The 26,927-nt window shown below is 34.9% G+C and overlaps 1 long non-coding RNA gene and 1 other non-coding gene across 2 annotated transcripts in view; one reads left to right on the top strand and one right to left on the bottom strand.

The window, feature by feature from the left end:
* LOC144371531 (uncharacterized) overlaps positions 1-26,927 on the bottom strand; it is an 86,116-nt gene that overhangs the window by 10,319 nt on the left and 48,870 nt on the right. The window lies entirely within an intron of this gene.
* LOC144371549 (U6 spliceosomal RNA) lies at positions 13,879-13,981 on the top strand. Its single transcript, XR_013431504.1, has one exon. It is a non-coding gene; the product is annotated as a U6 spliceosomal RNA (small nuclear RNA).

Below are 26,927 nucleotides of genomic sequence, written 5' to 3'. Positions count from 1 at the left end.
TGGGAATTATTATTTTTTCTTTTTTTGATACCAGAGATTGCACTCAAGGGCATTCAACCTCTGAGCCACTTCTCCAGCCCTTTTAAAAAATATTTAGAGACAAGGTCTCACTGAGTTGCATAGGGCCTTGAAAAGTTGTTGAGGCTGCCTTTAAACTCGTGGTCCTCCTGCCTCAGCCTCCCCAATTGCTGAAATAACAGGCATTTGCCCAGCTACAGGAATTATTGAATCATAAAAGATGACTTCCTGTGTTTACTCAACCTGCATTTATTTAGTAACTATTTCTTGCCAGGGACTAGGATATGCACTACAAATACATGGTTCAAAATATGCAGTATTTTTCACTTAGGTGCTTAGATTTAGGGAGGAGGACACAATTTAAGCATGCTTTGGGATACTCAAAGAGCTTGGTTCCCACAGACAAAGAATACTTTGCCTCATCTGGGAGTCAAAGAGGCGTTCTGGAAGACATAATGTCTGCCTGGACTGTATGTTAAAGTTAATAAAAGTTAGGCAGTAGAACAGAGGGCATTCTTGGCAGAGGGACTAATCCAACAAAAGAAGAGACACAAGAACCAATATCTGCAAGCAATTTGATATCAGTAGCATAGCATTAAAGGAAAAGAGAAGCAAGAGATCAAATGGAAGGAGTGTATAAGACAGATGAAGGATGGTCTTGTGAGCAGGTTGAGGGGCTGGAGGGATGGGGTAGCAAAGCACAGGTTTTAACAAGCAGAGCAACAAGATCCAATTTGCACTTTAAATCACTTCAGTTACCTGGAAGTTATGGACTTAAGAGGTCAAGAGGTCAAGTATGCAGTGGGACCAATTAGTGGTGCCCCAGGTAAGAGATAATGAGCACTTGGATTTAAGCAATGGCAGTAGGATGGAGAATAGGACTTGGATTGACAGTTATTAATGAGGCAGAATCAGCAGGGTGGTGATTGGATGTGAAGTCTGAGGGAGAAGGACTCCCAGAAATGGGGTGTTCCTAGGCAGAGCAGTCTAAGTACAGGATGGAAGTGGAAAAGGAGAAGCTCATGATTTTTTTTTTTTGTGTGTGTGTGTGTACATGTTAAATGATCCCTCCATCAGGTGGCACATTTGAACCCATTGAGAGGTTGGGACTAGAGGTGTCAATGTGGGAAACTTTAGCACAGAGGGAGAAACTAAACTCATGAGAATAATAAAACCATGCAAACACAGCAGGGCTGCCACAGCAAAATAACATAACAAAAGGTTTAAACCTAAGGAGTTACTTTCCTTAACAGTTCTGGAGGCTAGAAGACCAAGGTGCCGTAGGATTGGTTTCTCCTGCAACTTTCTTCCTTGGCCTGCAATGGCTGTCTTCTTGTTATGTCATCAACTTTTCTTTGTGTGCAAACAACACTCTTGCCCCTATCTCTTTTCTTAAAAGGACTGCTGCATTAGGGCTCCACCCTTTTGACCTTATTTAAACTGAAATACCTCTTTAAAGGTCCTCTGTTGAATCACTGCAATGGACTGATTTTTTATGTGCCTCCAAAATTCACATATTGAAATCTTAAACCCCAATGCAATGGTATTATGAGGGGGCATTTGGAAGAAAAATGGATCATGAGGGTGGCACTTTTATGAATGGGATTAGTGCCCTTACAAAAGGGACACTGGAGAGCTTTCTTATCTTCCTGAGGCTACATAAGCATTCAGGAGAAATTTTCTCTGTGTCACCTGGAAGAGGACCCTTACCAGAATCTGCCATGCTGGCACTCTGATCTGGGACTTCTGAGCTCTAGAACTTTGAGAAATTGAAATACATGTGTTTGGGATTTAAGCCATTCAGTCCATTTTTTTAAATAGTTGCCAAAACTGACTAAGCCATTCACCTTGCCCACAGTTCAGTATGTAAATTTGAAGGCACAAATTAGTCCACAACACAGGGTGGGTAGAAACATAAGGACAGTGACTCAGGAATAGAGATCTCAGTAATTCAGGACAGAAAGTTACAAGGCACTAATTAGCATATAACTGTAAATATATGGGGGTGCTTGTGTGCCTTCTGATATCTGTATTTTTTTATATTTTTTTATATATGTGATGATTGTTAGATTTAGAATAATAAACAAGGCATAAATATGAAAAGAAAATGACCCATTCAGGTTTACTGCTAAGATTTATTTTTTTAACACCTAAAATAGTTTAAAAGTAAGACATAGTGCTGTGGGTTGATTTGTATTGTTCAAAAAGATATGTTGAAATTCCAACCTCTGCAACCTGTGGCTGCAAGCTTATTTGAAAGTAGGGGTCTTGGAAGATGTTCTTAATTCAGAGGAGGTTATCCCAGATTAGGGATGTAGGACCTAATCCAAAGACTGGTGTCTTCATTAAAGTGAAAGAAATTTAAACAGACACACAGAGAGGGAAAGTCATGCACAGACAGAAACACAGATAAATTACCATGTGACTACATGAGCAAAGACCAAAGCCAGGCAGGTGTAAGCCAAGGAATACTAAAAATTGCCAGGAATACAAGGAGCTAGGGGAGAGCAAGGAGGAGATTCTCCCTCCAGCCTCCAGAGGAGCCTAACCTGCCACTGACTTGATTTTGGATGGCTAGTCTCCAGAACTAGAACAGAATAAATTTCTGTGATTTGGACCTTCCAGTTTATGGTACTTTTTAATGACAGCCCCAGGAAGCTAACATATGTATCCATGGGAAGAATATTTTAAAAATTTAAAAAATAATAGAAAGCAGATAATAAGTAAAAGTCCCTTGCTTTTAAATTTTCATTATATTTTGGAAATCTTTCTACATCAGCAAATATAGAATAGTATCTTTTTTTAAACCATTGTGCAATGGGAAAATGAATGTCTGGAGGTTAAGTCAGAGAGAAAGGAGAAGACAAAATCTTCAGAGAGATTGGAGGAGAATTGGCCAGGAACAGCAACTTGGAAAGGGGAGGTTTCTAGAAGACCCTAAGTAGGTGCAATAGAGAAGTAGACCCAAGGAAATCAGGATTGAAGAATGTTTTGTCAGGGGTACCATATGAGTCCTGAACCATCCAGGTAAGAATCTCTCAGTAGACCTAGAGAAGCCAGAGCTAATGTTAGGTTAAAGATCTCTTCTCAAGCACCCATTCTCTAAGACAAGGCAATAAAGTTATGCAGAATAAAGCTGGTGCCGTGGTGTTCACCTGCAGTCTTAGCAGCTCAGGAGGCTTAGGCAGGAAGATCACGAGTTCTAATTCAGTCTCAGCAATTAGCAAGACCCTAAGCAACTCAGTGAGATCCTGTCTCTCAATGCAAAGGGCTGGGATGTGATTTAGTCCTTAATTCTCTCTGGGTTCGATCCTTAGTACCCCCCCCAAAAAAAGACAGAATGATACATAGTGAATGTTAGATACAACAGTGGAATAGAGGTAGGAAATGTGATACTTTTTATATCTTATGCAATTATTTCCTATCTCTATTGCACCACTGTACCTAACATGCAATTATATTATATATACACACATATTACATACTATTTATATATATTTCCCCCACCCTTTCTGAGATTGAACCCAGAGCCTTGTGCATGCTATCTATGCAATCCCTCTACCAACAGCTTTCACCCTCAGTCCTGATGTTATATTTTAATGTGACTTCAGAAGTCAATATAGATGTACACTCAGCTTGGGCTCTGTTTGAAAAGATCATTAGTAAAGGTACGAAAAGAAAAACAACCTACTAGACTATTACATTTCATTTCTCACAATGTTGCTTATAATCATGGTCAAGTACAATGTTTTATAACTGTATAAGCATATAGGAACACCCTAACATCTCCTGAGAACTTACATGCTACACACAGTGTCTTACAATTACTGCGTGCTAACCGATTGCTCCACTGGAGCTCCTATACATGGTGTCTTAAGTTTACCTCATTTAATTCTGAAAACTGCCCTCTGAAGTGGGTTTTTGGTACTTTCGTTTTACATTTTAGGACACTATTGTTCATGTAAATTACTTTTTCTAAGGTCACTCAGAAAGGGGAGGGATCACAGTAAAGATACCAGCTCCTGTGACTACTAGGAACCATGTGAGAAGAAGGAGTTGCCCTCTCATTATTGAACAGTAAATCGGTGATAACTGGAACACACTTCTAGCTGCATGGTGGACCCCAAACAGTTGTTCAATCAAAAGGGAAAATGGAGGAGCAAGAAAATAGCAGAGGAGGAAAACTTTTTGGTCAGGTTTGGTCTACTACCTGTAAAACAACAATCAGTAGAGCCACCCTGCATGCTGAAAAAATTTAAATTTGTATCTTAATAAGTAATACTTTCTCACATTCTTACTGCCTCGAAATAAAGGTCAGCTGGGACTGGAAGAATTGATTTTGAATTAAGACTCAGTACAGAGGCCAGATTCTTAGCCTAGATAGACCAAGGTCTAAACATGGTGAGAGGGGCTTTGGGAGTTCAGAAGCTTGTGGGACTCCTGATGCTGTGTGTCCACTTCATTTCATAAGATGAGTTGAAATGTTCCCCTGATCAACATGGCTCAGTGTGAGCCCTGTACCCCTAGAGGATGCTTCTGCTCTCCATAATAAAAGAGCACACATTGAGATCCAGCTAGTATCTTTAAAAGCAAATTTATTGACTCTGCTTAGTATACTGCTAGCATTCAATAAATGTTTTTTTTAATTTGTATTTCTAATAAGACCTAGAATAAATAACACATGTATTAGTTTTTAAAAACATCTTTGAATTGTTGTCAATGGACGTTTATTTTATTTGTTTATTTTTAGGCAGTGCTAAAAATTGAACCCAGTTTCTCACACATGCTAGGCAAGCGCTTTGGCACGGAGTTACAACCCCAGCCGCACATGTATTAGTTTTAAGTTAAATAGAAACACATGCTCTCTCTAAACAGGACAATTTCTCTCCTATCTTTTCCTCTTGATTTTTGATCTTTTGAAGGCTAGAGAGAAGGTTAAATATGAGAGTTAAAAAGAGGATAAGGAAATTAAAAGCAGTGCTTTTATTTATTTATTTTTCAATATTGTATTATTTTATTAAATTCTACCAGATAGTATTTTGAATAAGGTTAAAATAATCTATGGAAATCAGAAAAATTCTTACTTCCATGTTGATTATAATTTGAGTGGGTACAGTGGAAGTTTTTTTTTTTAATTGATTTTATTATTATTTTTTAAAATAAATGACAAAAGTGGAATGTTGCACATAGTCATTGGGACCATGTCTTAGAGTTACCCCTTGTCCTGGCAAGTCAAAAATTATTTGTGAGAAAATGTCCATTTCAACATAGTAAAATAAATGTATTTATTGCTATTTTTTTCTGATTAAATGTTTATAAAGAAAATCTTACTGCCAAGGTAAGAAAGAGTGTCCTTGGCTTTTGTAATATTGCTAATTCATTTTTTTTTTTGATTCTTGTGAGTCACCAGAAATAGCCACCATGCAAATAGTGTTTCTCTCTGGATCCATGAGCCCTATTATAAAATAGTAGTGGAAAGAGTGTTAGATAAATCTTGGAGTAATGAAACTTGACATACAAACCCTACAGGTTTCTTGACAGGAGAGCATGAAATAATGGATGTGAGTGTGTTTTAAAAAAAGTGTTATAAAATTCAATATAGTATTTTTGTATGCCTTTGTTGCAATATTATTTTCCATTGTCTTGTTTATTGATTCTTCTCCACATACATGCATATGAAAAAGAGCATTCATTGTTCTTTTTTTTTAGTCTCCTAAATAAAAGAAATTGGAATTTCTTCTCTTTATTAAAGTAGTATCACTTAGATTTTAATAAAAATTTCAATTTCTCATTTGTTGTTTCTACACATTCCAGGGTGAGCTTAAGATATGCACATCATGTGCTCTCTGGAGCCTTATAATCTTTGAACATATCTAAATGGCATAAATGAAAGGATTTCTTTGGGAGTGACATCTGCAGTTCACTTCCAACTCCATGTATCAATCTGTAGGTAAATTAATACAGTGATATGCCAACATATTATGTCACCCACATGGATACTAATGTACCTGCACTTAATTTATAGATGTCTTCTTTTTTTCTGAGATGGAGGCTGAAATGATTACAGATGCCTCATTCAAATGTATTCTGTTAGTCTTTTTTCTGAGGCATCATTATTTTTTTGAAGCCTAGCCAGTAAATTCTTATATATCAGACAGCCATCCATTTGCAAAAGAAAGATTGAAGAAATAATGCAATAATACATGTTTGAATAGTTTTCATTTTCGAACGATGTATAACTTTTTGTAAATAAAACCAAAGACATGAAACTAGAAATAAAATTAAAATGTGGGCTATATATATTTGCCTCTGAATGCTGCTTGGATAAGAAATGAGTCCCAAGATGAAAGCAGTGTGAGTAATTTCAAATCGAACAGCCTCATATTATTATAAAATTGCATTGATGTAGTTGTAAATACCCATGAAGAATTCTATAAGAAACTTTTGATCTTGGAGGATGCCAGGGCTAGGGATACAGACTGAAGGGGGAATATTTAAGATTTTTTTTAATCCAGTAGATTCTGCAACATAGTCACATCTAATTTACTTAAAATGGAGCAATTAGATTTTTAGGATAAAGTATTAAAAAAGAGATTTGAAGACAAAACTAATTATATTTCCCTACATGGAATATTAGAACTGCAAAAGGGTTGGCATCTATTCTAGGAAGAGATATTTCCACACTCCACTTTTGTTGCTAATTAGTCCCTGCACTCCTTCATCTAAGCCTCTATATGACCTCAGAATTCCTCTTGGCACAGTCCTTCAGGTAGCTTTTAATTTAATTTAATAATTTAATTTAATTTTTTTAGTTGTAGACGGACACAATAACTTTATTTATTTATTTATTTTAATGTGGGGCTGAGGATGGATCCTAGTGCCTCACACGTGTGAGGCAAACACTCTTCTGCTGAGCCACAAACCAAGTCCCTCCAGCGCAGCTTTAATAGACAATTAGAGGTGACATATAATTGACTTTTGTATTTAATCTTCCTATGGAACTTTTCAAATAATCATCTTTAATTTCCTTCAAAACTATGTTGCAACTATTTCTCATGAACCATATGTTCCAGATATTGGGCATATACCCAAATACAAGAAATCTGAATCCTGCCTTCAAAGGATTTTCTGTTTGGGAAGAGAAAAATAGAAGTTAATGGGATTTAACAAAGTGTACTAAAAGAAATGATGAGGTTTGTTATAGTTTGGATTTGGTGTTCCCAAAAAGCTCACGTGTAAGGCAAAGCAAGAAGGTTCAGAGGAGAAATGTTTGGGGTATGAGAGCCTTAACCCAACCAGTGAATCATTCCCTGATAGGATTAACTGGGTGGTGGCTGGAGGCAGGTGGGTGTGGCTGGAGGAGGGGGCATTGGGGGAATGGCTTTGGGGGTCTCTATTTGTCTCTATTTGTCTCTGGAGTGTGGAGTCTCTCTTTGCTTCCTGATCACCATATGAGCTGCTTCCCTCCACCACACTCTTTTGCCATGTTGTCCTGTCCCACCTTGAGCCCTGAGGAATGGAGCCTGCTGTCCTTGGACTGAGACCTCTGAAACCATGAGCCCTCAAATAATCCTTTCCTCATCTACAATTGTGTGGGTCAGGTCTCCTTTTAGTTGCAACAGCAAAAAAGCTGACAAAAAGAGAAATATAAATAGAATATAAATGTAATATAAATATAAATATTTATGACAGCCTCAGAACCTGGAGCTGAATTAAATTTTTTTTCTTTATACAGGATGCCTGTTTTTGTCTTATAACAAACAGAATTTAGTCAGGCAAAGTTTGAATGTTCTAGAATAAGTCATCAACTTTAAAAAAAAATCCTTGGAACACTTTACAATCTTTTTTTTTAGTTGTAATTGGACAAAATACCTTTATTTTTACTTGTTTATTTGCATGTGGTGCTGAGGATTGAACCCAATGTCTTGCATGTGCAAGGCGAGCGCTCTACCACAGAGTCACAACTTCCACGCGCCCCCCACTTTGCTAAGGATCCCTTAAAAAGTGTAGCAAAACTACTAGATGATCTAGTAACTCCACTCTAAGGTACATACCCCAAAGTATTAAGAGTACACATGTAAATAGATTCTGATATACCTGGATTCACAAACATCATTCACAGAAATACCCATTAGGGATCTGTCACTTCATAGCTTACTCTCTGGCTCAGTCCAGCTTGTCCAGAACCTGGGACACAACAGCATCCCTAAAGAGGAGGAAGAACTTGATGAGGGCTATGCAGGGGTTGAGGACAAGGAGAATATCCCACCTTCCCACCTGTTTCCCGACTCCTCCCATCTTCATCTGCTTCATCACCTGTGGCATTGATTAATATTTGCAATGTTCTAGGCACCACAGTAATATTGCATACACACTGATGAAGAAAACTGGCAATGTTTTTTTCTCATGGAAATTTAATTTATGCATGGGATTAGGTGGGGGTGACAAGTGAGAAAAGTGAAAAAATATACTCATTATTTCATTGTATGGCATTACTAAAATATGTTCATTCACTTCGCTTTTGAGGGAGATTTGGGCTCTTTCCAGATTTTTTGAGTTATTCAGACTAAAATTCAAACTTTTTTTGGTGTGTGTGTGTGTGTGTGTGTGTGTTGCTGGGGATTGAACCCAGGGCCTTGTGCTTGCAAGGCAAGCACTGTACCAACTGAGCTAGATCCCCAGCCCCAGACAAGAATTCACAGGAATATTTGTTGACAAGTCTTTGTCCTAGTTCAGGTTACTGTAATAATGTCCCTCAGACTAAGTGACTTAGACAATATTTTTTTCTCATAGTTCTGGAGAGTGGAAGGCCAAGAGCAAGGTGCCAACAGAGCAAGAGCAAGGTGAGGTCGTTTTTCTGGGTTGTCGACTGCTAACATTTTCATGTATCCTAACATATTAGAAAATTGGATGAGAGCTCTCTGGGTTCCCTCTCATAAGAGCACTAATTCCATTCCTGAGAATATACCACCTTAATGACTTAAATGCCTCATATCCTCACACCATTATATTGGAGGTTAGGATTTAAACATAGAATTTTGTTGGGAGACAAATATGCAGTTCAATGCATCTGTTTTCTAAAATTCCAAAGTAACAGGAGGCAGTTTGGTCCTCTGGGACATTTAAAAATGTTAGAGGATATTTCTTCTAGTCATGACTGTGAGGGTTCTACTGGCATCTAGTAGATAGAGGCCAGGAATACTGTTGAATATCCTACAGTGAATGGGACACTCCTCTCAGCAATGACTATCAGGCTAATGTGTCCAAGCATTGAAGGTGTGAAACTTGAGTTAGTTGTATGTTTAACTTTCTTTTTTTCTGGGTGGTAGGGATTGGACCCAGGGCCTTATGCATGCTGGGCACATGCTTTACCACTGAGCTACACCACCAGACTGTGTTTAATTTTTAAAGAAGCTCCTAAAATGTTTTCTAAATAGCCAATTTTGCATTCCCATTGGCAGATCATGAGAGTTGCTCCACATGCTTGTGAATACTTTATGTTGTTGGTCTTTTTAATTTTAGCCACTTCACAATGATAATGCATTGTGGTTTTAATGTGTATTTTCTCATTGATTAATTTAGTTGAACTTTTTTTACTTTTCTTTTTTTATATACCAGGGATAGAACTCAGGGATGCTTAACCACTGAGGCACATTTACAGCCCATTTTACTTTCTCTTGGGGAGGGGGTGCAGAGATACCAGAGATTGAACTCAGGGGCACTCCATCCAGTGGCCACATCCCTAGCCCTATTTTGTAATTTTTTTTTATTTAGGGAAAGGGGCTCCCAAGTTTTGTTAGGGCCTCAGTAAGTTGCTGAGGCTGGCTTTGAACTTGTGATCCTCCTGCCTCAGCCTCCCAAGCTGTTGGAATTACAAGCTTGCACCATCACACCTGGCAATTGAACATCTTTTTTCATGTACCTATTGGCCATTTGAATATCTTATTTTGTGAGATGTCTGTTCAATTTCTTTTTTTGCCCATTTTGTTTTTTTTAAATTGATGTTTTAAAAGTGCTTTATATATTTTACCTTTTTATTGCAAGAAACATATTTAACATAAAGTGTATGAATTAATCATTTTAAGTGTGCATTTCAGTGACACTTTATAAATTTTTGATTCAATATCTTCATCAGATATTTTTATCCAGTCATCTGCTTTTTAAATTCTTCTCCAAGATCATTTGAAGTGTTGATATTTTAAATTAGTTTGTTAATTTTTATAATTTGAGACATGATGTTCTGGTCATGTCTAAGTTTTTTTTTTTTTTTGTAGTGCTGGGGGGTTGAACACAGGGCCTTGTGCATTTGATGCAAGCACTCTACCAACTGAGATATATCTCCCGCCCCAGGGGTTGATTTTTATTTAACTTTTTATACAGTATACATTTAGTCCAGAACAATTTGTTGCAATAATTCTTCTTTTTGTTTTGAATTATTTTGCCACTTTTGTCTTAACTACTGCAGGTTTATAGTAAATCTTGAAATCAGGCGATATGAATTTTTCAATTTAGATTTCTTTTTTGTTACTGTTGTTTTAATTATTCTAAGACCTTAGAAATTCTATGTAAATTTTAAAATTACTTTCTCAATTTGTATAAAAAATCTTGATGAGATTAAATTGAGCTTGCATTGGATCTATAGATCCATTTGAAAAGTTGACATTTTAATATCACTGTTTCTTTCAATCCATAAAGTTCTGTCTCCAGTTATTTGTATTTTCTTTAACTTATGTTAGCAGTTTTGTTATGTTTTCAGTGTAAAGATTTTACTTTTTTTCTAAATTAATTCCTAAATGTTTATATTTTGTTGCTATTATTAATAGCATTTCAAAGTATAATTTTCTGATTGTTGCTAGTATATAGAAATATAATTAATTTTTGTGTACTTACCTGTATGCTATAATCTTACTAACTTCACTTAGTAATTAGTTTTCTGAAAAATGGATTGCTTTTGATTTTCAGTGTAGATGGTGAACTCATCTGTAAATTAAGACTTTTACTTTATCCTTTTCAACTTTTATGCTTATATCTTTTTGTAGGTTAATTGTACAAAGACATTCTGTACTAGCTTTAACAGAATAAGCGAGAGAACCATTGCCTTCTTCCTGATCTTAGAGACAAAGTGTTAATATATTAATACATATTGCATTTTTCATAGATACCCTTTACTTAAAAAAAGAATTTTAATATATTAATACAGCTGTACGTTTTTCATAGACAGCCTTTACAAAATAAAGAATTTCCTTTCTATTAATAATTTTCTGAGTGCTTTTCATACCAAATAAGTTTTGTATATTTGTTGTGATGATCATTGGATTTATATTTGTGTTAATGTGGTAAACTACATTGATTGAATTGATTAATAATTGAATATTGAATCCCACCTCCCCCTTTTTTGGTACTAGGATTGAACACAGGTGCACTCAACTGAACTACATCCCTAGTCCTTATTTATTTTTTATTTTGAGACAGGATCTTGTTAAGTTGCTTAGGGCCTCATTAAGTTGCTGAGGCTGGTCTTGAATTTGTGATTTTCCTGCCTCAGCCTCCAGAGTCTCTAGGATTACAGGTGTGAGCCATCATGCCTGGCACAGACTTTTTTATGTATTTCTAAATTCAACTTACTAATACAGATAGGGTCATGTCTTGATAAATCAATTGTAAGTTGAAAATGCATCTACTGTTTATAACCTACTGACCATTCCAGGTTAGCAACATAGTCCACTGCAGAATGTCCCATATCACCCTCACAATTATATGGCCGATTGGGAGCTGAGGTTCCTTACTGCTGCCCAACATTACAGAAGACTATTGTACTATACCGCATATTGCCAGCCCAGGAAAAGATCAAAATTCAGAATTCTAAGTATGGTTTCTACTGAATGCAGAGCCTTTGTTTGTACCATCACATATATATATATATATATATAGATAGATAGATAGATAGATAGATAGATAGATAGATAGATAGATAGATATATGAAGTCAAACTATCCTTAAGTAAGAGACCATTTATATTTTGTTGAAGATTTTGACATTAGTAGGCATGAGGGATATTAGCCTGGATTTTCTTTTCCCAAAATGTCTTTGCTAGGTTTTGGTATCAGAGTAATCCTGGCATGATAAAAAGAGTTGTGAAATTTTCACTCCTCTTCTATTTTTTCAGTTTCAGATTATTTTTTTCCCTTAAATGTTTGATAGAATTTGTGTGTGTGTGTGTGTGTGTGTGTGTGTGTGTGTGTGTGTGTGTGTGTGTATAATTTCGATCTGGAGTTTTCATTGCAGGAAGATCTTTAAGTTATGGTTAAAATTTACATTCTTAGCTGGGTGTGGAGGCACATCCCTGTAATTCCAGTTACTTGGGAGGCTGAGGCAGGAGGATCACAAGTTCAAATCGAGCCTCAGCAACTTAGTGAGGCCCTAAGCAACTTAGCGAGATCCTGCCTCTAAATAAAATTTTTAAAAGGGCTGGGGATGTGGCTCAATGGTTAAGTGTCTCTGGGTTCAATAACTGGTACCAAAAAAAAATTCAGTAATGTGCTTCACAGTCCAATTAAGTGTCAGGAGTTTTCCTGAAGACGACCTCAAAGGCATATGGCATGTGTTAGTTTTACTAAAAGCCAGTGGTGCAACCACTCCACCTCTGATTGGCTACCATGTTGTCCTGTTGGAAAAGCATAAGAATATGAAAATAGTGACCAAAATTGAAAGAATGTAAGTAGGCATGGGTGCAGTAGCTCTGTCTCCAGAATTGGACGATGGTCTTTATGTAAAAAAATCTGGTAGATTCTGGCTCAGTATATCCATTTGTCTATTAGAAGCTGTTTGAGATCGAAGGGCATTAGTGGAAATAAGCAGATAAAAATCCGGTTAAAATATTTTTGAACATTTAAAACATTTACTAAAATTTGCCATTTAAAAAAAATGTGAAATAGAGTAAAATCTCCCCACCCATCTTACCCTTGTATTCAGTTTTATCCATTCTTTCCACCAGAACCACAAATTCTTTGGGTATCTTTTAATTTCTTTATGAATATGAAAGTAATATTAATATATATTTATCTTTTCTCCTATGGAATATTAAGGAAGTATATTACACATCATGTTCTTTGGGCTTTTGTTTTGTTTTTAGTACCAGGGATTTAACCCAGGAATGTTTTTACCATTGACCACATCTCTTTCACTTTTTATATTTTATTTAAAGAGAGGGTCTCACTGTATTTCTTAGGGCCTTGCTAAGTTGCTGAGGCTGGCTTTGAACATGTGATCCTCTTGCCTCAGCCTCCCGAATCACTGGGATTACTGGCACGTGTTGGGGTTTAAGTGTGCAGAGTTTAGCTCCCTCAGCCTGACACTTTGCAAAGAGCTGTGGCTGTGATTTAGGTCAGCTGAGGCAAACCTCAGCTAGGAGAAGGAAAAGTTCTCTTCCCCTTATCGCAAGCCACAAGTTCTGCATGGTTTGGCCTAGAGGAAGAAGCTTCCTGCATACTGGACCTGGGAACAGTACATTCGAGGATTAGATAATGTCTGCAAAGAACTTTGGGAGGGTACTTATCAATGAACAGGAACAATCTGAATTTAGCTCTGTGTACCTGCTGAAAATGATGTTTGGGCAATGTAGATGAAATGTTACTGAAGAATTAATTGCTTTGTTAGAAGAAGAATATAAAAGAAACTTGCAAATAAACCTCAGCATGCAGTTGCAATTGCTGCCTTGGCTCTGCATCCCCTGTGTCCCGGTGATTTTGTGACCCTTACCCAGGGACCCAAATGCACTAGACGTTCACAGGCGTGTGCTACTATACCTGGCTATAATGTTCTATACTCTACATTTCTCCATTAAAATTATATTCTGGCTGCTTGCTTCAGCAGCACATATACTAAAATTTGAATGATACAAAGAAGATTAGTATGGCCCATTTGCAAGGATGACACGCAAATTCATGAAGTGTTCCTATATATATATATATATATATATATTTATTCTGGAATCTTGTCTAGTTGTATATTTTCCCTTGTATGGATTACTGTGCATAATATTTTATATATCAATCCTCTATTGATGAACATTTAGATTTAAAAATTTCTTTCCTTTTGAAATTAATGCTGTGATGAATAGACTTGTACATATATTATTTATCTGTAGGTTAAATTCCCATAGATGGGACTGCTAGAACAAATAGTATTTGAATTTTTAAGTTGTTAGATATTGCTAAATTGTTCTCCAATATCAAACCCAAATATTTCAAAGGTATTCATTTTGAAAGTCCTTTACAGTGTTCGACTTGCTATAAAGATTTTTCTACACTAGTTCAGAGGAAGGAGGAAGAGGTAACATTTTTGAAATCATTTTCATAAGCAAACTCAAAATTCTTTACTAAATGAAAGAAGGAAATAAAAGCAAATTGTTTTACTATGTATCATGTGTCATTCTTGATTATTTATATAGATGAATCCTCCCTACCATTCTGAACTTGGTTTTATTGTTCTTACTCAAAAGTGCAATGAAAAGTCTCAGAAAGTTTAAATTAAATATTCTATCTAAGGTTTTGCTAAAGTTTGCTCCACAGAATCCAAAAGCTTTTTTTTCCCTTTCTTGAGGGGAGAGACATGTCTCTAGCTGCAGAGATGCTGTCATCATCATCAGACTCATATGAGCAGTGATAGTCAATACATCTTGTCTCTGATTCTTGTGTTAAGATGAAGAGCCAGGATGATATATGTTGACCATCACGTTCTGATTCACCCAAAACTTAGCTAACCTGTGAGACTCATTTTCAGAAGATGAAATCAAGTTAAATTCTCTGGAATAGAGATTTTTCATAGTCCTGTAGAATATCTTATCTAATAATAGCATTTTCTGTTATACAATATAAGATAAGGCAATCAGATCATTTGCTTGAGGATATAAATTAATTGCTGGCAGAAGTTAGTCAAAAGAAAGAATATATGTTTTGACTGGACTCCAGTGATCAGAAAGACTTAATTCAAGCAAACTATTGCTTTCTAGATAACCCAAGGCAAGGAATAACCAGCCCTATTTCAGCCCTCCATCTGCAAAATGGAGATGTTCTTTTAGAGACAACATTGATCACTAACAGTATACTTGGCATAAAATTAGTTATGATTTCTGATGCTGTATGAATTATGTATTTGGTTAAAAAAATATTAACTTTGTAGCCAAATAGACCTGACTTGGAACTCATTTCTTTGTATTGAGTATGTGACCTCGGGAACTTCATTTTTTTTTTTAAGTCTTGCTTTTACCTGAAAAAGTAAGGATTTCAGTGATAACCACCTAATAGATTTATAGTGAAAATTAAATAAATTCACATGAATAAAATGCTTAGCACTGAGCCTGGGAACATAGTATGTACTCATTAAATAGTAGTTGCTAGTCATGGTAGGACTCTATTTCTATCTAAAGATCTCTATAGTAGTAGCTATTGGGGCTGATTTCTGTGCTGTGAGAAACAACTTTGTATGTTTAATATGGCTTCATGCTCAGTTAAATCAAAACGGAGGTAAAGCTCCACCTGACCTAGTCAGTGATTAGCTTTTGCCTTTTCATGTGTGAAATTTTATTATCTTTATCATTGTCTTAGCTTGTGTTACCTACACATCATAAAATTATACCAACTTTTTAATAACTTGTCAGAAACATTTATCTTTTTGACCTTCAGTTGAATTGTAGTAGGATTGCCTGCTGTTGAATACATCTATCTATCTCATGTAATGTGAATTTGCCAGTGTTCAAGTTTAATATTTATACCATGGCCACTTAGGTATCATGAGCTTTGATTCATCCTTGCCACTAGATGGCACTATAATAGAACACATTTGTATAGTTATCCTTTCTTGTCTAGGAAGACATGCCACAGAAAAAGGAGCTGAGGAATGGCCCATGTGAAACTGAAGAAGAGAGGGCTTTGTAATAGGGATATTTTTTAAATGGGGGAATTTAGTATTGGAGTTATATATGGAATTTGAATAGTTTGCTATAGGAGTTTGCTACAGGAAAACTGTGTTGGGGAGTATGTAAAGAAGAAATTGTATTGTAGTGGGAGTCTGGAGAATTTGGGATCTACCTGTGATGTTGGATATATCTTTTAGATTACCTTAAGATAACTTTTGGGAGCTCTGTGTCTTTATTGGGAGAAGATAGCTATCTATCCATCTATTTCTCTATATATAATTATGTTTGGGTCCCTCCAAAAGTTGGTCTTGGAAGTAGTCATAAGAGAGGAGGAAGAATGAGATTGAAGAGCAACAAAGGAGAAACATAAGTCTGATATTTTAACTTGCTGTTGGCAATAAGCTTCAATTCTATTAGAACTTACTAAGTAGCACATAGACTGCCCCCTCTCCCAATCTTCAGCACAATGGCTGGGAGGCAGGAGTGCATATCAATTAGCTCTTGTTTATTGGTCAAGATGGGACTCTGTTCTTTCTCTTCATATAAGTATGGGTTAAGAGAATTTTTTCAAGCTTCCAAGACAGCCATGGGGCAGAAAGTAAAGATATTCAGTAGGGACTAGAGATGAAATCTTACCATCTGAAGCAAATCATAAATTACTATTCCAACCTGGTCAAAATCAAATGTAAGGCTAGGTGGATATGATTCAGAGCACCAGATGTGTCTGCTACAGCTACCTAATAAATCATGTACTCAGTAAATTCTTCCAGTTGAAATAAACAAAAAATTCTAATGAACCATCTGCATCTCCAAATCCTTGGGAGCTACCTAATAGGTAGCCTAGCAAATGCTTAGTGAATAGAAATCTAAATGGCTATTACATGAAATTAAGAAGAAAATATCTTCCCCTTTATATCTTAATATGAAAGAGTTTCCAAATCCTTTAATTCTTATGTACTAGGGTATAGAAGCAGGAGGTAATTATTGCTGTAGGAAAAGGAGTTTGCTATAGGAAAACTATGTGTTGGGGAGTACATAAAGGAGAAATTGTATTGTAGTGGGAGTCTGAAGAATTTGGGATCTACCTGTAATTTTGGATATATCTTTTAGGTTACCTGAAGATAATTTTGGGAGCTCTGTTTCTTTATTGGGAGAAGATAGCTATATATCCATCTATTTCCATATATAATCTCTAATTTTCCTTAAAGTTTCTTCTAGCTCTAAGATATTATGAAAATTATATATGTAGAAGAATATTTGACTTTTTGTGAATGGCTTTTTGTACTCAAATGTATATTTACATTTGCATGCATGACATGATAAGTTGGTAGACATTGGTATTGATTTAAAGATGAGCAAATCTTGATTTTTTAAAAATAGAAGTTTCTTTGGTTTCCAACAAATAGTATGTCATATACGCAAGTAAACAGAAGAAATATTAATATTAAGATATGCATATGTACTATAAATTAAATCTTTTTATTCTGCATATTGTTTAGTCAAGTGAAATTTTCATTCTGAAAAATGGAGTAATTAGGCAGGCAAGGATTTTACAGAAAGCAGAGATCTAGAATTTGCAGCAATATCACTATGATGAAGAGATCAAATTTGAACTTCAGGGCTAGTGAAGGAGAAAGAACTTACAGGAAGTCAAGATCCTGAAGAAGAGTGCTCTTAAAATTCCTTACAAAATTTCTCTTCAAGGCATTAGCTAATTTCTGAACTATGCATGAATGGAGTAAAAGGCTAAGAAATCCAGAAAAAAAATTAAAATGTTAAGAGGCTAAAAAGTTTATCAGAGCTTTAGAAGTCTGGGGAAGAAACAAACAAAAATATAATTTAGAACCTGCCAAAAGTGAAATTTCCAGGCTTTTAGATGAGACTTCTAAAGTGTTATGGCTGATGCTAGGGATAAATCAGTAATAGATAAGCTTTCACAAATTCTTACTAATATGCTTCCATTGTTGGGTGTGATGGTTCATGCCTGTAATCCTAGAGGTTTGGTACGTTAAGGCAAGAGGATCCTTAGTCAGCCTCAAAATAGTGAGGCACTAAGCAACTCAGGGAAACTCTGACTCTAAGTAAAATACAAAAAAAAGTAGGGCTAGGGATGTGGTTTAGTAGTTGAGTACCCCTGAGTTCAATCACTGTACCCTCCCCATAAAAGACTTCCATTATATTAATCCCTGATTCTATCAGGGTTTCCTGTTTCTCAGGAAGAGAAGAGTAACATCTTCTCTGAAAAAATATAAGATCATCCAGAATCTCTGCCACCTCTCATGCGTAATGTCAGTGCTCAATCTAAAAGACAATGGGTGCCAGAAAACAAGACCAAATGACAAAGCTAACAGGATAAATACAAAACAAAAAAAATAGCAATAGAAATAGCTGGTATAGATTTGGGGGTTAACAGAAATATAATCTTTAAAATAATCAGTAAGTTTAAGAAAGTAGATTCAAAACAAAAGAATGTCATCCAAACATTAAAATGTACAAAAACACCATTAAATGGAAATTTTATAGTAGAAAAAAACAAGAAGTCAAAATATAACTGCAGATGAGAAAACAGAATAGAATTAGGGAGCTGAAAATAGAGAATTGAGAAACTGGAAGTTGGTAAGTAGCAAATATTATACTTGAAGTTCAAAGAAGAAAAATGAATGGAAAAATATAGATAATAGCATATAGAACTTGATAAAAATGTAGTAAGGGTAATCAATGTTTAGTTGAAGTTCTAGAAGAAGAGGAGAGAGGAAATAAAACAGGAGAAATAGTTGAAGATATACTGGAAAAATATTTTTTGAAACTGATCAAGGATATCAGACTCAAGAGTCATAAAGCTCTATAAACCCTGAACAGGTTAAAAATAAAATATTCTAAATATAAAATAAAGGGCTGGGGTTGTGGCTCAGTTTTAGAGTGATTGCTTAGCATCTGTGAGGCACTAGGTCCAATCCTCGGTACCTCATAAAAATAAATGAATAAAATAAAGGTCCATCAACAATAACAAAAAAAATAATAATATATAAAATAAAATAAAGCCAAGTCCAGATACAAATAAGAAGAAAAATAAACAAACCCATAATCTTTATAGTGAGAGTTCTTTTTTTTAAATTTCATTTTATGATACTGTTAGGGAAGGAGTCTAAGGCCTCACACGTGCTAGGCAAGCACTGTGCCACTGAGCTATGTCCCCAGCTCCATAGTGAGAGATTTTTTAACATATCTTTCTTGTCAAAAATTCAGTAAAGTGGGGTTGTGGCTCAACGGTAGAATGCTCACCTAGCACGTTTGAGGCCCTGGGTTTTATCCTCAGCACCACATAAAAATAAACAAATAAAATAAAGGTTAGAAAACCTCAGTAAAGCATATAATATTTGAGAAATACAGTGAGCAAATGTGTGTATGTGTGGGGTTATATAATATTGTACAAAAAAATGCCAAGCATTCCACATTCTTTTTTATGGACACATAGAACATTTATAAAAATAAAAACTATATGCTGGGTCATCAAGCAAGTGTTGACAAATGTCAAAGCATTAAAATCATATGGAGTATATTCTTCGATGATACGGAAGATAAATAGTACATGTATGTGAACAATATGAGGTTCATATCTTGAGTTCATTAAAACCGTAGATCAAAAAGTAATGATGTCCAGTTTTCACTGGATTTAATGACTTACTTCCATGAAATAGTGCATGGAAAGTGAAATATAATGACTTACCAGAGGAGCGGGAGCCTGATTAAACATCACCTTACCCAAGAACTTAACATCATCAGGATGAGTTATATGGCTATTCAGTAACCCTGATGGGATAAGATGAAAAGGGCCCTCAGGCTGTGTGTGGTGTTCTTTACAAAGTATGTAATTCCCATCTAATCACATACTCCCATCAAATTCAAATTGAGGGGCTATGTTAGTCAGCTTTACATAGCTGTGACCAAAATACTCAAGACCAAGTAAGAGGAGTCAAAGTGTATTTGAGGCTCACAGTTTCAGAGGTTCAGTCCAAGGTCAGCGGGCTCTATTGCTCTGGACCTGAAGTGAGGCAGAATAGAGGGGCAAAGGAAAGCTCCTGAACTCATGGCTGCCAGAAAGGACAAGGGTGGTAAGAGAAACAACCCACAAGTAAGTCACCAGAGAAATATAACCTGAAAGGCATGTTAACCCCATCACCTACTTCCTACAGCCTACAGTTACCACCCAGTTAGTCCATTAGAATCATTAATCCATCAAATGAATTAATCCAGTAATTAGTTTACAGCCCCCATAATCCAATCACTTCACCTCTGAACATTCCTACTCTGACAAGAATTTCAGGGTCTACCTCATATCTAAACCATAATAGGGACATTCTATAAATTCTATCAGGGATATTCTATCTTGCTAATGTGAATACATTTTTAAATTGTCAGGGTCACAAAAAACAAGGAAAAAAACTTAGAAGTTGTTCTGGACCAGAGGAGACTAAGAAAGAATATTGACTAAATGCAATGCAATATTCTAATTTGAATTACAAAGTGAAGAAGAATATTGTAGTGGAAAAAATGAGAAAAATCCAAATCAATCCTGAAGTTTGGTTAGTAATGTATCAATGTAGGTTTCTAATTTTTAACAAAGGTGCCATAATATAAAACATTAAATAGAAGTGCATGAGGGGTATACAGGAATGCCCTGTATATCTGTAAGTCTAAAATATTCCCCTAAAACATTTATTAAAAATAAAAATGAAAGAAAGATAGGTAGCTCAAATGAGAAATGGGAAAAACTACTTGAGAGGAACATTTAAAAAAAAAGATATTTAAATGCACAGTATAGAAAAGAAAATAAGTCTATTTTCTTTATTGACTATGAGAAAAATGTAAACTAAAACTAAACTAAAACACATCATCACTGTAGATGCTCCATCATAGCTAAAATGGAAAAGATAGAGAATACCAACATTGCTAATCTGACGATGTTGGAAGATCTAAACCGATACACTGCTGGTGGGAGTATAAATTGATAAAATTATTGCATTAAAATTTAGGGGTTAGCTGGGTGCATGCCTGACATCCCATCAGCTCAGGAGGCTGAGTCAGGAGGATCAAAGTTCAAGAGCAGTTTCAGCAACTTAGTGAGGCCCTAAGCAACTTAGTGAAACTCTGTCTCTAGAAAAAATAAGTAAATAAAAGGGACAGGTGTGGTGGCACAGCCTGTCATCCCAGCAGCTCAGGAGGCTAAGTAAGGAGGATCATGAGTTCAAAGCCAACCTCAGCAAAAGCGAGGTACTAAGCAATGCAGTGACACTCTGTTTCTAAATAAAACTATAAAACTAGGGTTGGGGATGTGGCTTAGTGGTCATGTACCCCTGAATTCAATCCTCAGCACCACTCCCAAAAAAGGAACAGGGATGTGGCTCCATGGTTTAACATCCCTGGGTTCAATAGCTGGTACAAAAAAATAGAGAGTAGTGTTAACTAAAACTAGACACTTGACTAACCTACTACCCAGCAATTCTGCTGTAAGTACACATTTGCTACAAATCATGGACAAAATATTCAGTTACTTTATGTATCATATCCCTGAATGGAAACAACCCAAATGTCTATAGATAGATCCTTGTGACCCAGGCATATGATTGAATACTCTGTTGATTAAAAAAAAAGAAAAGAAACTATTCCTACAAACAATATGTATAGATGAATCTCAGACATAAAGACACAAAGATGAGAGGAAAATCTGGACAGAAAACAGCATATACTTTTATGGATTCATTTATTTGAAATTTGAAAGTGATGAAATTAATGGGTGTTGATAAGGTTGATGGGACTGGTAGTGACTGGGAGGGGCAAGAGGGGGCCAGTACTGACTCTGGTAGTGTTCTGTATGTCCAACTCCTCTGTGGGACAGGAGAACATTTGCCATGTCAGAATTCCCAGACTGGTGCCTGAAGACTGTGCACTTAACTGTGCGAACATCAGAGATTCATGAAAGAGTCAAAAGCACAGGTCTTCCAGAAACTTGGATTTTAATATCAAAACATGTTTCCATCCTGATTTATAATGCAAACTATAGTTAATTAGTATATGTGTATTCTTTAAAAATCAAATAGCTACATAGAATGTTATTATTAGAAAACATCTGCACAATACTTTGATAAGTAATTAATTTGTTCTCTGTGCTTTGGGATTTATTTTATTCACTGCATGAAGGGATCCAGCGAGACCAGTTACAATTATCGTACCAAGTACGACCAAATTAGGCAATAGACTCTCCTGATGTTCTAATATTTTGAAATGTAGAGAGGAATATTTGAATACCTAATAAGGCTTTTATGAAATTTGGGGACTTCATAAGCACAGCAGGTTAAGAATACACTTTTATAAAAAATATATTCTATGTTTTAAAAATTTGCAACAGCTATAAAAGATAGTTGGTATCCTCCCATTTCACAGATGGAGGAACTGAGATTGAAAGAGATTAAGTTGCCTTGTCTATTCATAGAAGGGCCATGATTCAAACTTAGATTTAGACTGACTAAAATCCATACTTGGATTCACAATTATCCACAGCAGTGTTTTTCTAAGTATGAGTCATGAGCCATATACATTAAAATCATGTCAGAGGTCTCTCAAGTGTAAATCTCCAGGAGGCCAGGGCAGGCAGAATATTTGGAATTAGAGCCTCATTTTTTTTTTTGTAAAAGGCCCTGAGGATTAAGAAGCACTGCTTTTTGCTCTAATGACTTTGAATAGGAAGGTGACATCTTATTCAAACCTAACCTTCTAAGTTTGGGGTTTACCAGTATTACACATAATAGAAGAGAGCCATGCTCCTTGAGTGTGTACATACAGTTTGTCTGGTACAATCTCTCTCTCCTTCACTATTATTTCATAAAATTTTTAACTAGAAAGCCTATTTTTCTTGCCATAAAATTAGCATTTTAATTCTTTTGTCTTCAAGTTTGTCTTCTTTTTTCTTTTTTCAGGCTTTATTTAATTATGGTGTATTATTGAAAATAGACTAGAATTATGTTAACCTGTGTAAATGTCTTAGAATGTCTAGGGCTAATTGGGTGGTAAACTCAAATTTTGAAAATGGGTGACTCCTTCTAAGTTAAAGGTGCTGTATTGTCTCTTTAAGTCTCTCTATAAAAGCAGTAAAATTTTTAAAGGGTAAATAAATTATTTTTTAAGCATTGTCTCTATTTAATACGAATATGTCCCAGGGAATTTACTGTTCTCCAGACTGTCAGACTTGTCCCTATTGTGTGTTACTGGGACATGGTTAAGATAAATCTTTTATAAAACTGTTTTTGAGATGACCATCTATTTTAAGGTTTAGATAAGTAATATATATTTGACATAAATTTTGAAAGATACACTATATGAGTTTGCATTTTTTGAAAGTCTCTTTTAATTTCTTTTGGTCTATATTAAGTTTGAGATGTTTCCTTCAATTTTAGTTTCCAGTAGGCAAATTTTAAAGGTCCTCTTTATTAATAGTAATTGATGCTAGTTATGAAGATGAGACATCTTTTATTAATTACTGTAAATTTTTTGTATATAGGATAGATGATTTATTTTAATATTAAATGTAATTTGACACTTTAAAAGGAACCCTCGATCTCTTTTTGAGAGAAGGTTTCAAAATATCTTTATCTCTTAGAATATCATCCTTTGAATAGGTGCCTCTTGATTGTCTTCTAGAAAATATGATTCAGGTAACTTTCAGTGTAGAAAGTAGTATATACATATTACCATATTTTTATGGATAATAGGTCCTGTCAGAGAACTTATGTAATGCTAATGAATTTCCAAAAAAAATTGTAATTTTTGTTGATTATAACTAACATGGGACTTTAATTTGGAAAGCATCAGTCCTAATAAAATGTTCTCCCATATCTTACAATATCCAACAAACAGAGGTAATACACAAGAATCAGCAGTGACTTTGAATTAATCAAATTAGTCTTCAAGGAGAATTGTCAAAATTGTAATCTAAGTCAGTCATTTACTATATTTAGGGTTTAATCAAAACATGATTTTTTATTAAAATTAACCCATCTTAAACAGTAAGAATCATTAGGCAATAAAGTCATTCCTTAAAGAAAATAAGCTTAACATTTTAATAGGTCTTTATTATGTCAAAATATGTTAAAAATCTTAGCTTATATCAGCATAATAAAATCAAGGAAATAAACTGAAATGTCCTTGAATTACTCAGTTTATATTTTTATAATTGGGCCAGTTATCTGTTTCTCAATTGTTTTAACTTTCTACATAATCTGCAGAGATAATGATATAGATTTTTCTAATTCGGAAAATAATTTTATTATTAAAATTTAGAATATAAAGATCTTGTTTTAATCAAAGATGATTTATTTCTTCTCTGTGGAAGTATCTTCTTTTCCCTTTAGAATTCTTACTGGTTATATTATGGAGTAATTTTTGAAAATCTTAGAATATAAACAAATTATTGTACATTGATAAAGAGAAATAAAATACAGTTAAATTTTAATTAAAATACAGTTAAAGCCCTTAGATATTTTTGTAGGAATAATTACATTTGTTTTTCAACTTATAAAATTTGTTGAATGATTTGAAAATTAAAAGTCACTTGATTATCTCTTGAAAGTAAGTCTATAGTAAAATAAATTTATCTTAAATATTTCTAATTATAGAGAACATCAGATATATATATATATATATATATATATATATATATACATATATATATATATATTTACTGTTGAAGAAAAATGATTAGATGAATATATATTAACTGAATAATTAGACATGAATGCAAATTATTTTCTGGATTAGCAACTATTTGTTATCCAATACCTAGAATAATACATATTGAGAATAAGTGCATAATTTATAATTGTATTAACTTTTTTTAACAACGTGTTTCTTAAGACATTTGAGTCCATTACAATTTTCTTTGGATTAGTAGTGCACTTTTTTATATTTGTGAGGTCACATAATAAGATATTTGTGCATACATATACTTATTTTTCTAATTATATAGTCAGTGATGAAAATAGCATTTTTTTGCTCATCACAGGGCATGGCTGGCTTTATTTTTTGTGGTGAACAAATGCTTTCTTTTAACCTTCAAAATTGAAAGTAAAATACAAAGAAACATATGTTTGATGCCTCTCATCAATAAAAAAATTATTTAGTAACAACCATATAGAGGAAAATGAAAGATCCTAAAGGAAGCTGTTGAGGGATAAAAAACAATCAAGTTGTTTAGTCTTGAGAGCAAGTCAGGCTTAGGGCTGCAATGTAGAAATCTGTGTAATTAAATTTTGCCTAAAAATTACATTTTGTTAGCATTTACAGGTGGGAATTCATAAAAATGTAGGCTCTATGTAGTTTCAGTAGCAGGTCTGTGTGAAACTGAAAGTACAGGTTAGTGACTGGAGGCAAAATCAGATGTCCTGGTTGAATGACAGGAGAAAGACCAATGGGTAGCACCCAAAAATGGGAAAAGAGGAACCAGGAAGACTAATTGGCTAGCCATGCTTCTTGCTGTTACTGTGGTGATGGAAACAGCTTGGAGCTTTCTGGGGAAAAGGCTTCAAGAGCAGGTTTCATTCTATTTGATTTGTTTGTATTTATCTGACTAGTGTGCAATGGCTTGCTTTGTCTTAACCACCTGTTCTTGCAGTGTGTGTTGTCTTTTTCTTTGTATTTTTGCTTGCAGCACATGGGCAATTTAAAGCAAGTTTTAATGGCAGATGCCAGTGTTACTATCAGATCTTAGGGCAGTTTGCATTTGGCATCCAGGCCAGGTTGTTTAATGGTTAAAAGCATTGCTGGTTGTAGGTCTAGTTACAGACCCCATAGGAAAAGCAGCTAAACTCTTTTGTCCACAGAGGCTGGGTTACAGCCATTCTGATAGGGAAGGACAAGAATGTGGTAAAAAGGTTTAATATAAATTGTTAGAGAACCTTTGTAAAACAGCAAAATAACTAAAAATTAAAAAAAATAAGTTCCCTCTCAAGAAGTAGAAATTCTTTCTTATGAAGTCTCATCATAAATAATCATAATCATAATCATAATCATAATTCTTTTTTCTCTTACACTTTACAAGCATGGATTTCTAACATATAAAACCCTAAAATCTTTACCTATTGTTTTTTAAATGTAAAGATTCACAAAAACAATCCAAAAAGTCCATAAAAATGATTTTCTCATTGGAGAGGACTGAAATTAACAATATATTCTATTAATAATATTAATAATACTTTAAAATTTTAAGGTCTCTAACATTGCAAATTTTTTTTATCTTTCTAAAAATAAAATATTGCCAGATATTTTTTAAAAAGTTCAACATCACAGATTTTTCTTCTAATTTCTTACTTTCTACAATATTGTACAAAATACTCTGAAACCTTAAGTGCACTTAACTTATGAGAAGATTCCAAATTCATTAAATTTCTTGAATGTACCCTGGAGACCCAGTATGGGCCACCAATTGTCAGGTCTAAGGACTAAATGCTCAAGGTGACTCTAGGTGAACTGGGCTGCATGAAATAACCACACAGAGACAAAGAAATACATTTTTCTTTGCATCCTGTGATGGCTTATCTGACCTATGGGGGTCCATGGATACAGAGAGAAGTATGTGCTTAGTCCTTTTATTGGGAAGAAGCCATTCAAATGAGGAAATGGGTAGGGTTACAAAGGAATAGGTGAGTGTACCTCAATACCCTTGGTTATGACTACACCTGAACACCAGCCTTGCTATCAGAGCTGGGAGAATGTCCAAGTCAATAAGAAATGTATTGACTGGTCAGAGCCTTGTGCTTCAGTAATTGAAGGTGTGGTCATTAAGATAATTTCTTCAGAGTAGAATGCTTGTTTCACATGTGTGGTGCACTAGGTTCAATCCTCAGCACCACATAAACAAAATAAAAAAGGTAGTGCATCCATTTACAAATAAAAATATTTTAAAAATAATTTTCTTCTAGCTACCTAATAAGATTTGATGGGT

The sequence above is a fragment of the Ictidomys tridecemlineatus genome, chromosome 16, assembly GCF_052094955.1.
Source record: "Ictidomys tridecemlineatus isolate mIctTri1 chromosome 16, mIctTri1.hap1, whole genome shotgun sequence".
Lineage (NCBI taxonomy): Eukaryota > Metazoa > Chordata > Mammalia > Rodentia > Sciuridae > Ictidomys > Ictidomys tridecemlineatus.
This window is presented reverse-complemented; position numbering and strand designations above follow the sequence as displayed.